This window comes from Citrus clementina, unplaced genomic scaffold (assembly GCF_000493195.1).
Source record: "Citrus clementina cultivar Clemenules unplaced genomic scaffold, Citrus_clementina_v1.0 scaffold_5, whole genome shotgun sequence".
Lineage (NCBI taxonomy): Eukaryota > Viridiplantae > Streptophyta > Magnoliopsida > Sapindales > Rutaceae > Citrus > Citrus x clementina.
Genome location: NW_006262201.1, coordinates 30465450 through 30465679, shown reverse-complemented (window position 1 = coordinate 30465679; position 230 = coordinate 30465450). Strand labels below are relative to the sequence as shown.

Here is a 230-nt window from a genome sequence, read left to right as displayed (position 1 = left end):
GCTATGGATATCTAGATGTCCTGAATTCATGGTGAGCCATAAAAGAACGACTAGTGGCTTGGTTGAAAAGGTACGTGCAAGAATTTTATAATCAATTTTTCAATTTTTATAGAGCTTAAAGTTATATTTCCATTGCCTTCACGACTTGGATTATTTTTTACGAACAAAAAGTCATTATTTTCTAAAAGGTTAAAATTTATTGGATAAATATTCTGTATTAGCTAGTGGTA

The 230-nt window shown here is 30.0% G+C and overlaps 1 pseudogene; it reads left to right on the top strand.

Annotated features, from left to right (window-relative positions):
- LOC18041181 overlaps positions 1 to 230 on the top strand; it is a 9125-nt pseudogene that overhangs the window by 6537 nt on the left and 2358 nt on the right.